Below are 15,444 nucleotides of genomic sequence, written 5' to 3' on the forward strand. Positions count from 1 at the left end.
CTACGGCTCCTCTTTCTCTCTTTCCACTTTCACTCCCACCTTCCTTCCTCCCTTCCCTTACGGCGCGGTTGCGGTGTCCACAGAAAACAAGTGAGACGCTTACTGTGCCTTTCCCTTGCTATAAATATATAAATCAGTTTTTTTTTCTTTTACGGTGTGGCACATGCGTCCGCGTTGAACCCGACCTCGGCGGCTGCGTTTCGATGGAGGCGAAACGAAGAGGCTGGTTGGTTGGTTTGTGGGGTTTAACGTCCCAAAGCGACTCAGGCTATGAGAGACGCCGTAGTGGAGGACTCCGGAAATTTCGACCACCTGGGGTTCTTTAACGTGCACTGACATCGCACAGCACACGGGCGCCTTGCTTTTCGCCTCCACCGAAAAGCTGCCGCCGAGGCCGGGATTCGATCCCGCGTCCTTGGGAACAGTAGTCGAGCGCCGTAACCACTGCGCCACCCCGGCGGGGTCGAAACGAAGAGGCGTCCGTGTACTGTGCGATGTCAGCGCACGTTAAAGATCCCCAGGTGGTTGAAATTACTCCGTAGTCCTCCACTATGGCTCCCCTTTGTCTCTTTCCACAATCACTCCCACCTTCACCCCTTCCCTTGCGGCGCAGTTCAGGTGTCCACATAGCAAGTGTGACAGATACTGCGCCTTTCACTTCCTGTGAACCAATTGGGGTGTCCAAGAAAACAAGTGAGACAGTTACCGCGCCTTTTTATTCGTATAAATCAATCGCGGAGAATTGCGAGAAATAAGGCGCCTTTTCTATCCTATATATCAATTTCAAACGGCGCTGATGCCTAATCTACTAACGCCCCCTAAACATCTGGGTCTGCTTTTGTTTGCTGTGTGGTGCGGCGTTCGAGGAAGCGGTGAATGAAAGGGGTCCGCACAGATGCCTGGATTGGACACCCAGCGAAGTCACCCCTTCGTATATATATGATTGATTGATTGATTAAAACTTTTTTTTCCACTGATTTAGGAGGCCCCTTACTCCCCGCTCCAGGAATGGTCTGAGGAACGGGGGCGGGGCCCTCCGCGGCTAAGGACTGGCGAATAGACATTGGTTATTGTGTGTGTGTGAACAACTTTCTTTCTACCAGAGTGGAGGCCCCCTATTCCCTTCCCCCGACGCGCAGGACTAGGGGACGGAGGCCGGGACCTCTGCGATTAGAGGCAGTCTTGGGTATTGCGGGCTCTTCCGCGAGGCGGATGGCTTGTTTCTGAAGAGTTGGGTCCTCGCTATTAATGACCTTGTGACGTCATGACCTGTCGTGACGGTACATCGCACGCCCTTTTTCTCTCCATTTTCGTTTTCTTTCTTCCTTCTCTATTTTCCTTTTTGTCCATATCAGGCAGTGGAGGTGGCTTAGCTACATAGCCAGCTGAAGGTCCGTACATTTTCTTTTGCTTCTTCCTACATTCGCAATAACAACACAACAAGTTTTATACTGCAAAGTTTATCGGTGTTCAATTACTCGCTTACTGGAAATGAAAGGAGCAGTAACTATCACACCGAATTCCACTGTCATCCTCTCGTTAGACAAGGGGAATCATAAAGGGCGTTTCCCGATCCGGGGCGTGGCGCTGTAATTTATTATATTTTACACATAAAGAACATTACTCCACACACACGCACACACAGAGAATATTACGCGACAAAAATACACAACACAGGTTAAACCCACACGCGTGATCCAATACAAATAAGGCATTTGCAGCAACACTTGCATTCTCGGAAGGCAGTCAGGCACTTCGTCTTGCGTCTTGAAAACTTCAATTTGAACACTCGCAACGGCTTCGCGAAAATACTGTGGTATTTTCCTCGCATCCACGTCTGCAAGCCTGAAAGCCTTGGCTGGGGATTCAAGGTATGAAGGTTCGATTCCCGGTGGAGAAAATATTTATTAATTTATTTTTAACGCTTGCTCGCGAAAGGGTGACGCCTCTGCTTACTACCTGTTTTAGACAAGAGTTACCAATGAATAAATCTTGTCTGCAACGGGAATCGAACTCTCGCTCTCGAAACCGCTGTCGTTGAGAGTGAAGGAAGAATGAAAACTCGCGGACCTGCTACTGGCTCTGTAGATAAGCCAACTCCGCTGCTTCGTGCGCACAGAAGAGAAATTAGAGAACAGAAAGAAAAGGGAGAGAAAGGCGCGCGTAGCAACAGCTGTCGTTCACCACGCGGCTTCTGCTTCAGTCCTCATTCATTCAAACTATAATAGGAGTCATGAATCGCATAACAGGAAGTATGCCAATACTCTATGTAGAATTATTACGTCACCAGCTTCACCTTTAAATTTTCGTTCCCTCGCCTTATCTGTCTCATTCTGAACCCGCACGGGTACGAAACGTCGTTTTAAATGTTGACTTTGTTAGATACTTTATTCTTTTTACGTACTACTTTGCCTGACTAGACAAAATATTGTGTAACACTTCACTACCAGATTAGGGAAACTATCATTTTAAAAATCATGAAAATGTACTAACGTTCTGGTAGTCATTGTGCAGGATAAGGCCGATTGCGGTTTCGTTTGACATTTTTGAAAACTCTGAACACAGTTTAAGAACCAACTGCATTATGCCTTTTCTAAATTTATGTCACATATTTGATAATGTTTTATAATATAATCAAACATTTTAGACTTATCTTCTCTAGTTCGTAACATGCTTGTCCAGAAACCATCCTAAATTATTCTTGACCAAAATAGTTTAAAAAAGAACAATTTTGCTAACGGCTGTGCTCTTGCAAACGTGGCAACTTGGAGATATAAGTTGAAATATTCAAGAATATGCTTTTGAAGCTTAGCACCTATATTAATCAATCAAAGGGGCCTGCCTCATACGTTGGGACCTGCTTTTCAAAATGGCACTGATCTGTGGCGATTGCTTTGAGTCTCCTTTTCTTTTTCTGCTTTGCAGCTATCCACTGCCTTGTCCGGATCATGAAAAGGAAATAACAAGAAGAGTAAGATTGGGATGGAGCGAATTTTTCAAGCACTCGCCGATTATGACTGGCAGCTTACCGGTATCGCTCAAGAGGAAAGTAATCAACAGTTGCCTCTTACCTGTACTCCCTGTACTCAACTATGGGGCTGAAACGTGGAGGCTAACCAAGAGGGTTCTACTCAAGTTGAGGGCAACTCAGAGTGCTATGGAGCGAAAAATGGTAGGGTTAACACTAAGAGATAGGAAGCGTGCAGAGTGGTCAGAGAAATAACTCAAGTTACTGACAGTCTAGCGGAAATTAAGAAGAAGAAATTGGCACGCGCAGGGACATATATTGCGAAGAGAGGAAAACAGATGGTCGCTTAGCGTAACAAACAGGTTTCCAAGGGAAGGAAAGCGTAGCAGGGGGCTGCAAAAGTTATATCGGCGGATGAGGTTAAGTAGTTCGCAGGGGTTAAGCGGATGCAGCTAGCAGAGAACCGGGTAAATTGGAGAAACATGTAAAAGGCCTTCGCCCTGCAGTGGGTACAGTCAGGCTGATGATGATGATGATGATGATGATGATGATGATGATGATGATGATGATGATGATGACATCCTTGTCTTCTCTTCAAATGATTTCCCTGGTAGCGTTCTGGGTGCGCCTCTTTGTCTAGGCTCCATATTCTATTATGTTTGTCGACAACTTTATTTAGGGGGGCTCCCAGTGTGGCAAAAACAGGATTCGAATGTATACTGCTCCGTTTCTGTCAATAGATGCTTCCTGTTTTGGTTTACTAAATAATCCGCGGTTTTCACTGCCGATAACTTGTCTTTATTTCATTTATTTCTGCATTTCGTCTTAGCTGTCTGTCATAATCTCGATAGAAGGTCTTCTTTGGATATAGAGCACTAAAAGTAAACATCCAAACATAGACATTCACTCTGGGGTTAGTGTCTTGCCCGCTCAGGGCTCGATCTTGAAATCGGCGTACATGGGCGCTTTCAGATGTCTGCGCGTCCCTCATTGCAAAAAAAAAGACAGTTAATTGTAATTTTTCTACTGCGGAGATAACAACCAGACATGACGAGACATTTTTAAGTGCATTTAGAATGCAAGAAAGAAAAAAATGAAAACACGTTTTTCGTAAACGTTTTATTTTATCCCCGCTCACCTCCTTATGGAAATGTTCTATCAGCGACAAGGAAACAGTTCTAGGCTTGTAAACGCAAGAATATGGCTCGGATACTAACTCCTCCCAGGTTCTTAATCAATACACATTTTTTTTCTACAGAAAGTACTAACATTAAATTTATCACGAAACCAAATTCGTTTCGTGCGGCGGGCAATGGCATTACTTTATATCTCCATTGTTCAACACCCACGCCTATACTGACCACTGCAAAGGTAGCTGGAAGAAGCGATCGTATGCAAGTAGAAAAGATCGATAAAACCCCATTGACACTTCACGCGCACTTTATACGCCTTAGGAAGCAGCTTATCTTCGGCGCAAATATTGAACCTGATGGCGAAAGATGTCCTTGTTCACAAGGACACATAGAGCTCTCCAATGATGGCTGATATCGCATACTACTCACGCAATTGATGTATGCTATGTACATGTCTCTTCAAACACAATTGCACGACATGAAAATGACCACCAATGTTACAGGAGCATCTGCATTCTGATGACTTCTTACGCTGCAGTGCCCATCACATACACGCATACACAAGGGAATACAACATGATGTCCACACAGATGATGCGCACACTACCAACTGGATATTTTGTTCTTCTGTGGAAAGCAAGCAGGACAAAGGAAAAGAGAAAGGAGGTTACAATGAGAAGAGGCGAAAATTTGAAAAGAATTGGGAGAAAAAATATTCCAGGACATATAAGACGAAATGTACAACTAAACAATGGCAAAATGCGCCTGTACTGTTGTCCTATTATCCAGACGAAGCATGAGCACTTCCTTTCTGTTGAGTGGTACTGGCGGTACACTCACGCGCTCCCACTGCTGAACCGAAATTATTTTAAAGATGCATTAGAGAACAGCGCCACAATGCTCTCAAATTTTCTCTCTTTATACTTTTCACACGTAAGCCAAACCCAAAATTCATATTCATATCGGAATGATTTGTCCACTTCAGTTTGCTTCATACGGTGAAACCTATCGTGTCTCTTTTGGTACAGAAGAAATCACGCAATGTATGAGCAATTTAAGGTCCTTTGCAAATTACATCTTTTACAAATATTTTTTTTCAGCAATTGATGGTTGAGGTGCGTGAACCTTCAAAAAAGTGAAATGAGCACTGATTCTTTACCTGCTGATTATATGCCTCTGGTCCTTGTGTGTTGAATTTGAAGGAAGTACTCTGAAGCAAAACGATGGAATTTGCATAGGATCTTCCATTGCTTCTATATTGAGTGATCTCTTTGTTACGAGCGGTGACAAGAGACTTTTTAACCGTATCCAGAAAGTTGGAGCGGCCAAGGCATTTTGATATGCAGATGAATATATAGTTTGCCGGCGGTACGGAGCGTATACGGACAGCAAAGTTGAGAGCAGTGTGGCAATGTTCCCGTGTGCACATCCAGATAAGCGTATTTTAACTAGATTTTTCTGCGGTAGCCCAGCGATGTATTTTGCAAAATTTATTTTCACAGAAGTTCGCTTCAATTCTCCATGGATGCCACCATGACTTTGTTTGCAAAGGGTGGCCGTGAATTTCACAATTACAACGCATGCCGCACTGTTCAAGTTAATTCATTTCAACTGTAGTTTTTCCTAGGATTTTAGCTTGCCGGGTGACCGTATCGGAAAGCGATTACACTTGTTTGCATAGCTTGGACACTTCCGCCTCATTAGCAATCACGGTAGAAACCAGAACCCTACATTTCCTATAGAGGAAATCAATAGATTCTTGAACATCACTGACCCTGCTAGCCATATTTTAACTTATTTTTCTTTCAAGGAAAGCACTTCCTCAACCTTCTACCTAAGCGCCTCAACGATGTTAGTTATTTGGTCCGATTTGTTTCAAGTAAACCATCGCAAAGACCGGGATCTGTATTAGACCTGCAGGTCTGACTTGTGGACATTTCATTTTATGCACTTTTATAATAGAAGCATAATCTATAATGGTAGCAGACAAGAGTGGAACTACTGTATCTTCGGTAATACTAAAAACTACTTATTTACAGCTGCTTTCAAAGAGCGTATAATAGGTATATGCGAGCCGTGAAAATGAACCTCTTAACTTCGGCAATCCATCGTAGCACCACAAAACTTCAAAAAGTTCATTCCTAAAATGATGTCATGCATAAAGTGGGTTAAGACGACGAAGTAGGCTTGAAACCTTGCACCACCCACCGACATTTGCGCACTGCACACACCCAGAGGCCACAACGCCTGTCCACTGACACCACAAAATGTTGAAGCACGGTCATATTCAAACATCACTTTGCGTCCGAACAAGCGCCTAAACTGATTAGTCATCACAGACACAGTCGCACCCATATCCACCAAAGCTAATGTACACACACCAGCAATGAACACACGATTTTTGTTTTTGAGAATTATACTTGGAGGGATGTTGGCACACAGCACATTTCCAGCGGTTCACCCCCATTGGTCACGCTGGTTAGTTTTCCTGACGGCGCGTCAGGAAACGCCTCCGCGGTTATGGAGAACGACGCGCACGGAAGGCGGGTGGAGTAACCCTTTTATCAGATGCAGGGGAGTGGTCGCGGAGATTCTCGTTCTGGATGTTGCAGTAATACCCACCCGGAGTATTGCATTGCTGAAAAAAGGGGCTGTATTGCCGATTGTTGGGTACTGTTGGAGGTGCCGGGCGTTTATAGAGTGGCGGCAACCTACTGCGGCAGTACCTGGTGATGTGATATTCGACGCTGCAGCGGTAGCATATCGGTGGAGAAGGCAGAAAATGATGTTGTGGATAAGAGCAAGGAACAGCTGGGCGCGTCGTAGGTCTGGCTGAATGCACATACTGCTCAAGAATCCTGGTAGATCGAACTGAAGATCTAGGTGCACTTGAGGTGACGTCATACCTTGGGCGTCAGGCATTGACGCATTCGGGTTGGCAAAATGCATAGGCGGATAGTCAGTAGAAGCTGCCACTTCAGGACCTTAGGACAAAAGCTGCACTGCAACCTTTTGTGGTGGGGAGGCCGGCCGTCTAGAGACCCTCTGATATAAGACAGCAGATTCATGCATGGGAAGTAGGTTGAGCGATAGAATTTTATCCAGCATATTTGCCGGATAGTTGGCGGAAAATCTATTTGGGTGTGGTCATCAAGGCTGGACACGGTAGGCACTTTTGCCAGCCGCCCGAATTTCAGCGGAATACGACGTGTTTCGAGAGCTTGAAATGTGCGGATGTGTCTAATGACATCGGAGACAGTGTCAATGTTGTCTTAGGCGATTAAGAAGTTGTACGCGTCATCCGTGATGCTCTTCAAAATGTGGCCGACTCAGTCTTCCTCTGGCATGTTGGAATTGACACATTTGCCTAAGTGAGGATCTCTTTTTTATGCGTGGTACACGTTTCATCGGGCAAATTAGGTGTTTGAGCAAAGGTCTGCTCAGCCGAATTTTTGCTCGGAACAGAGTCGCCAAAACGCTGTTTGAACTTGATGGCAAATCGTTCCCAAGTCAAGTTGTCATCGCTATTCTCAAGCCGGGCCATCGCAGTGCAATTTGGAAAGAAGATGACATTTGTTAGCATGGTGACAGGGTCCCACCGGTACTACAAACTAACTCGTTTATAATGAAGTAGCCACTCAACGTCCTCACCTTCTTCTGCAAACAGTCGCTGTTCCCGGTAAGGCTGGGACGGAATAGGACTGTAGGGTGCAGGCCTGTCGCCAGCTTGGCTTATAGAGTCGCGGCGTGCACGATTAGAGTCGATGTGGCCCATGATGGTCGTGAGCGGTGGCAGTCCAGCGAGGTACGACTACGTCGAAACTCCGGTGGGTCTTGCAGCGCCCTAGGTAGGGATCGAACGGAGCACCTTCCACCGAGTTGTAAAGGTAAACTATAGAGGGGGTGTTTATTTGCAGTGCTGTGGCAGCGGGACAAGGAAGAAGCCTACTAAAGCTTCTTCCGCTTATTATTTGCAGTGCTGTGGCAGCGGGACAAGGAAGAAGCCTACTAAAGCTTCTTCCTCCTATTATTTGCAGTGCTGGTGCAGCGGGACAAGGAAGAAGCCTACTAAAGCTTCTTCCTCTTATTATTTGCAGTGCTGTGGCAGCGGGACAAGGTAGAAGCCTACTAAAGCTTCTTCCTCTTATTATTTGCAGTGCTGTGACAGTGGGACAAGGAAGAAGCCTACCAGAGCTTCTTCCTCTTATTTGCAGTGCTGGTGCAGCGGGACAAGGATGAAGCCTACTAGCCCCCAGAAACTAAAGCTTCTTCCTCTTATTCTGCCACACCATCACAATCCTTCATCATCGTCAGGAGCGTGGCATTAGTATTCTCTACAGCCGCTGAATAGTTTATAACCAAATTCTTTCTTTACTCCGCTTCAATTTTAACTTTCGACTTATGGCTATGAGGGTACAAAAAGTTGTAACTGTCATTACGCCATTTGTACTCACTACAAGATATAAGATAGGCCGCCTGAAGGGCTCGAATGACGCCAAACGCCATATTAGCAGATATATTGCCGTTTTTCTCGCGCCTCACATGGCCTCAACATTAACTGCTAGTCGTAGCTATTCTTGAGTTCATCTAAATTAAACCAAAGCAGCCTCATAGAATTCAAATAAAAATTGTATTATTACTCAAGGTGAACACAATTATCCTTGTATAATAAAGACGTTTTAAAGAAAAGAGGCAAGAGGAAATGGTTCCTTTACTACAAGTAGAGCTGTCAATATTTGTGTCAAGTGGAAAATCATTTTTATAATAAAATGATACCGTCATTTTTAAGTGCTTATTTATCTTAATATTCAACAATATGTTGTATTAGTAGCCAGTATAGCGGTATTGAAGGTGATAACATAGGAAGCGAGTCTTCTTTTTAATACATTTTACTCGGCAGTATGGATCAAAATATCGAGCGTCAAAAATACGTACATGACAGCTCGACGACTTAGTTTTCCTGTATTCCTAAGTTCTATAATGAAGTAATTTTGTAGGGCAATGTAATGAAAATCATGCTGACTAATTGAAACTTATTAAATGTACAAAAGGCATCCGTGTTTGAGCCGCAGGAGATACTACAGAGACTAGTTTAGAATTTTTAATAACATACGGTGCTGGGATAGTTTGTGATGCGACTTGTAACGAGGACAGCACGAAAAATGGCAACGATAGAAGAAAATATGACACCAAGAACGCAAAGAACTATATTTTGGTATCATGTGCTCATTTGTGGGCGCCATTTTTTGCGCTGTCTTCGTTCCGAGCACTGGTTTATAATTGTCCCAAGTAGTAAATACAAGCCAACGAGCCTTAAACTCCCTAGTTTTGATGCTAGCTAATGTAGCTAGCTGTTGTGTTATGAAATTTCAAAACGGTTTTGCGCGGTCAAAGACAATGAATTTAACAATTTATTGTTACCCCAAAAATAAAACAATAATCTGATGAATTTTAAAGACTTTGAAATTTATTCAACGCTATAACGCACTAATATCCCGCCCAATGTAAAACCTACCTGCACAGACGCACAGACAATTTTGTAAACGTGAAAACGTGAAAATGATCGCCTTTTATACAATAGTACCAAACGATTTCTGCCCACACGACGTCGTGTGTACCGAGATTGAGCCCTGAAACTGAGAACTTTCAGCCTTATTCTTAAAAGTGTTTCACTATGCACCTGTCCCAGGGAGGAGGCTTTTCTTCTTATATAATTTCTAATCAGCAATCACATTGCTTTAGTCATGTGAGCGACCTTATAACGAAACTCCCAGCAGAGACATCCTCCGATTTTTGCGGCAACATACCAACCCGGATATAGAGATGCAGGGCTCGTAAATTAGTATCGTTTCCGTCTGAAATCATTCACATGGCGTTGTCCACACTGTTTATTCATTACGTGCGGATGCCGAGACAGAGACGAGGTCCCTTTTAACAGGCGCGAACACGCTGGCGCCTTTGCGTGTGCTTTTACACACAGCTGTGCCCAGACGTCAGTGAATCAACTAGCGCAGCTGACTCCACGAAAACTAAAATGAGGACACTGTTGCTGACTCTCAATGGCACGCCGGCCATGTCGCTCGGTGCAGGGTGGCTCATGTCACGCGAACTTGATCGAACAGTTTCGTCAATCTGGCTATTGCCTACCCCCTGAAACAGCTGGGAAATGTTTTGTTGACATGACGCCATGAAATTCCGGCGATGCTACCTGAGTCGTTCCTACGGCACGAGCTCAGGAGGTCGCGCCGAATGTTCTCAGGCCAGCGAACTTCCAGCACTTGTCTCGATGTGGACAAACGGCAGTAACGTCACTCCCCAATTATGGCCAGCTTTGTTAATTCAAGTGCAACGACATAGCAAAATGCGTTTTCGTATTTCGTCCACATCAGAGAGCTCCGACAGTTATTCTCGGACAGTTCCGAGAAACGATTGCAGCTGCTTCTTATCTGTGAGCTCGCAAGCTTTCATGAGTGCTTGTATCTTCTCTGGCCTTGTGCCGACCCCCACTGCTCTGATAAAACGACCCAGGTACCGCCGCTCTTTTTGGAAGTACAAACACTCGACACTCGAACTCCGCGCTTCGTCAACTGCATTATTTACAGACCGCTTTGCTTTCCAAAACCATCATCCGACTTCAGTCCGGGGATGAGAAGATTTAAATAGAGGACCCAAGGCTTGCAGCGTGGCGCTGCAGTCGCCAGTTAACAGTGCCATCTCCGAACGTGGCCGCGTAATCTACCTACCACTTCGGGCCGGCTCGTTCTCCTGCTGACCTTCACGCGTCTTCTCCGTTCGCACTTGAAAGAAACTTGTTCCACGCGCACGCGTGCGCTTTCTGCTTGTGAAGTGAGGCTGCTCTGAAAGTTTTGCTTTTACTTTGCGCGCACTCGCGTGGCTCATAGTATTAGTATTTTGCTTTGAGGGAGACCACTCTCAACGCGGTGGACGGAGTTTTCGACTTTTTGGAGCACTTTTGCTCCTATCCGTTGTGGAGCCGTGGCTCAGCCGGCGTCCCACGGCGGGAAGGCCGCTCCTGGCGAACATGGCAAACGCCAACCAGCAACGCGGCTACGACCCGGAAGGCATGACATGGACAACCTTGCCACAGACCAGCCGAGAGCAAGCCTGCAGTGAAAATGTGATCCGGGCTTTTGAAAAGCGAGCCCAGAAACTCCAAGCCAGCGCGCAAAGGAAGGCCACGTCAGCACACGGTGGCCGCCACGCGCAACCCGACTCAGAACCCGGTGAGCGCGCAGCCGGAGGCCCAACGCAAGTCAGAGCTGCATGGAAGCCCAAGTTCCTGTGCAGATTCAGACCAGACGACGGGGTGCTAATCATCAAACCAATAACGGCCACAAACTTGAAGAACTTGCAACACGGCGAGTTGGGCCTAGCTCTACGACAGCGAGTCGGGGAGGCCGAAGCAGAAAATTTTTTCTTCACAGTGTCCCCGGACCAAAACCTGATCATTGTGGGCATGTCAAGCATCCATGCGGCAGACAGACTGGTCGGCGGCTTTGCAATCCGAACGCAAGGGAAAGACCTCTATCTGCGTGGACACGTAAAGCAAAGTGAGGACAACGTGGTACACGGAGTCATCACTGTGGCCAATCTGGAGACCACCGAATCCCTGCGTGGTAGACGGAGTCATCACTGTGGCCAATCTGGAGACCACCGAATCCCCTCCCCCTCCAGAATAACAATCTTCAGGCACAACATGGCGGGACGAACTAAGGAGAGCCCTATCATTTTAACACAGTGGAATAGTCGAGGCTTTAAATCAAAGACTAAGAGAGCGGACCTTAGGATGCACCTTTCCACGTACGAGTATACTCCGGCAGTGGTGGCCGTACAGGAGCCAGGCGGGAACGCGAGCCTCACAAACTACAAAACGTTTAAACTCGACCCCCTAACATGCATCTTCGTGCACAAAAATTTCACAACAAATTTGATAGATCTGGAATTACAAGCCAGCTTTTCATACGTGATGGTGACTCTCCTGCCCATAAAAAAGGATGATCCGCCGCTCCACATCCTGAACGTGTACTGCCCACCTAAAGCAAAAAAGGTAACCTTCTCCACACTCCTGAGTAGGGCTGTCAGGGAAGCGGGACGAGATCCGTTGCTAGTGTTAGGAGATTTCAATGCGCAGAGCCTCTCATGGGGCTACAACCGAGAGGACATACGAGGACGGAAGCTAGCGGAAGCAGTGTCCACATTAGGCCTAACCCTACACACCGACCCGGCGTACCCCACGCGAATTGGGAACTCGGCGCAGAGGGACACTTGTCCGGACTTAACTTTTTCAAAAAACGCGAGGCGAGTGGAGTGGACGAATACGGAGGAAACATTCGGTAGTGACCACTGTCTGATCAACATAACGATCCGCACTAAACCCCTTACCAGACCGACGGGCCAGACTAGGATGCCGGACTGGGCAAAATTTAGAAAAGAATATAATGTTAGTTCTATCCAGGAGCAGGGATACCAAGCCTGGACCAAACAGCTGCTGACGAGTCTCCGTTCGACGGAAACGCGGGTAAAGCTCTCTGAGGCGGCGACGGATGTGGACACCCACCTCCTCCACCTCTGGGAAGCCAGACGCAGCATGGTTAAAAGATGGCGCAGGAAGAAACATAACCGCAAGCTAAAAACTCGCATCTCGGCGATAACAAAAGAGGCGGCAGAATACGCGGCGCAACTCGCGGACGCTAAGTGGGTAGAGAGGTGCAACGCGGCAGCTAGGCAGATGCCTGGCAAAAACACATGGCGTCTCTTCCGAGCTCTCATAGATCCAAACCAGACGCGCACCGAGTCGCAGAAACACCTGCAGAGAGCAATACACGCGTTTCATGGAAATACGGCCCAGTTAGCGCTGAAGCTCCGAGACCAGTACTTGAGCACGACCCAAGACCCAAGAGGAGAAGCTTATAGGTACAGTGGAGACGAAAATGTTGAGCTAGATGAACCTTTCAAACTATACGAGCTCAAGGCAGCCCTAGCGAGAATGAAACGCGGGACCGCGCCAGGAAGGGATGGGATCACGGTAAAACTCCTAGCAAACCTACCAGACCACGCGTACCAATCCCTGCTAGAACACTTCAATTCGATCTGGACGGGCGAAGTTGCTCTTCCCACCGAATGGAAGACGGCACTCATAACTTTCATCACAAAGGCAAGCAAAGCCATAGATACGAACAACCTCAGGCCCATTTCTCTCACGTCGTGCGTAGGCAAATTGATGGAAACAATGGTCAGAGGCAGACTTTCCGAGTATCTTGAAAATAAGCGAGTCTCCGCCGACTCGATGTATGGCTTCAGGCCAAATAAATGGGCTCAGGACGTCCTGCTACAGCTTAGCAGAGAAATATTGAATCCAATAGAACATCCGAACGGAGATAAGATAGTGCTGGCCTAGATCTGAAGGGAGCCTTCGATAATGTGACGCACGAGGCCATCCTGACACACCTTTCGGAGACGGGGTGTGGAAAGAATGCGTTCGAGTATATAAAACGCTTCCTCTCAGACAGACAGGCCTACGTGAGGATCCAGAACGCAGACCACGGTCCCTTTCTATTAGGCACGAGAGGTACACCACAGGGAGCGGTGCTATCCCCGCTTCTTTCCAACATGGCAACGAAAAATCTCCCGGTCCACCTGGAGAAAGTCTCGGGCGTGCAGTACGCGCTGTACGCGGTCGACATCTCCATATGGGCCACGTAGGGCTCTCTCGGAGAAATAGAGGCCAGCTTGCAAGAAGCATCCACCGCTGTAAATGAGTACGCGAAAAAATGCGGCCTTCAGTGCTCACCAAAAAAATCCGAATTCGTCCATATTCGTCCCTCCAAAAAATGCACAGACAAGATAGAATTGCGACTTGTATCAGAACCGATACCCGAGAGAGAGGAAATTAGAGTACTGGGTCTTTTCATTCACCAGCGTAAGCTAGCGACGACCACACTCGACAAGCTAAAAAAGGTGGGAGACCAGATGGGCCAAATGGTCCGCAGAGTCTCAAACAAAAAAGGGGGACTGAGAAGCAAAGATGCTCTACGGCTGGCCAATCCCTTTGTAACAAGCAGAATCCTGTACTCGACCCCCTATCTCCACCTCAAGAAACACGACGAGAACATCCTCGAGGTGATCACGCGCAAAATAGCGAAGAAGGCCCTCGACCTCCCTGTAACCACGGCGAACCTGAGACTCCAAGGTCTGGGTATGACGAACTCGTTCGAGGAGCTGAGAGAAGCCCACCTAACGAGTCAATGCACGCGACTATCGCAGACACCGTCGGGGCGTCGCCTATTAACCCGTCTACACATACAACACACGACTGTAACCGAGGAAAAAGTAAGGCTTCCGCAGGAGTGGCGATACGCCCTGCACGTAAAACCACTCCCCACTAATATGTCCAAGGACGACCACGAGGGTAGGCGCATGGCCAGGGCAGAGGCCTTAGCTCACCACTACGAAAGGAAACCCGGAGTGTACTATGTGGACGCGTCCGGCCCGCACCAAGGCGGTTGGTACACGGCGGCAGTGATCCACGAGCCCAAAACGGTAAACGGGCTCACATTTAAAGCCCGAAGCGTAACACAGGCAGAGGAGGTCGCCATCGCGTTAGCAGCAACACATTCTGATTCCAAAACAATCATAACGGACTCGCGAGGGGCGTGTAGGAACTTTCAACAGGGCTGGGTCCCGTACCTGGCCTACCGGCTACTAAAAAACAGCTCGGACCTGACCTACCGACTACTGTAAAACAGCTCGTACGTGGAAAGTCCATCCCGCCGCTTCATAGTCTGGGCTCCGGCCCATTCTGGGCTAGAAGGAAACGAGGCAGCAGATGCCGCCGCCCGCGCGCTTTCTAACCGGGCAACCTCGTCTCCTTCCTCCTCAGAAGAATTTACACCAGCCTACACTTTCAGAGAAATTACGCAGCTGTACCAAAACAGGTACAATATTTACCCCCACCCGTGTAAAGGGTTAACAAGAGCGGAGGAGAGCGTGTTTCTTCGCCTCCTTACGAATACTATGATGTGCCCGGCGTCACTTAAACACTTTGACAGTGCCTTCTCCGGGGAGTGCCCACACTGCGGGGAAATGTCCTCGGACCTTTTCCACATGGTGTGGGCGTTCCCCTCTAACCCTGCCTTTGCACCTAACCAAAACACCACCCGGGAGGACTGGGAGGCGACCCTACTCGCCTGCTCCGACCTGAAAGTCCAAAAGGCCTTGGTCAAAAGAGCAATGGCGCCAGCGGAAGCCACTGGGGTCCCGTACTAGGGACTCCAACTAGTGTTTGTGAGGGGAAGGGCATTAAGCCTGACCCCACAGCAACCTT

The sequence above is a fragment of the Amblyomma maculatum genome, chromosome 1, assembly GCF_055883805.1.
Source record: "Amblyomma maculatum isolate TAMU_Amacu chromosome 1, ASM5588380v1, whole genome shotgun sequence".
Taxonomy (NCBI): domain Eukaryota; kingdom Metazoa; phylum Arthropoda; class Arachnida; order Ixodida; family Ixodidae; genus Amblyomma; species Amblyomma maculatum.